Below are 432 nucleotides of genomic sequence, written 5' to 3'. Positions count from 1 at the left end.
CCCTGAGCCTCCATATCATGTGGAAAGCTGAAATTATGTTCCGCCATCCAATTAAGTCGACATACCTTACATAAGTGCGTTTGCGTCCTAGGAACTTTGCCAAATGGGTCTCTTGCAGAATGAGCGAATAATAAGGGTCACCGCGGTCCCGAGTGGAGGATGAGCCAGATTCCGGTCTTCGTCCACAATTGGCAGCAGTTTTGAACCTTTTTGCGCGACTTTGCTCCATTTTAATGTAGAACCCGAGTTGATGTTAGACGAGGCAGAGAAGGATTGGGCATACCTAACCTAGGGTTTAATTTGGGGGAAAATTGGAATATGATGGAATGAGGATGATAATGTGAGATTTCAAGGTAGCTTTGAGAGGGTTAGGGAGAGGTTTATCTACCTTATAGCACTTGGATCAGTTGAGTTGCAATTTCAGAGACTTAC

Source organism: Lupinus angustifolius, chromosome LG20 (assembly GCF_001865875.1).
Source record: "Lupinus angustifolius cultivar Tanjil chromosome LG20, LupAngTanjil_v1.0, whole genome shotgun sequence".
Lineage (NCBI taxonomy): Eukaryota > Viridiplantae > Streptophyta > Magnoliopsida > Fabales > Fabaceae > Lupinus > Lupinus angustifolius.
The sequence above is the reverse complement of the archived record's forward strand: the minus strand, read 5'-3'. Positions refer to the sequence as shown.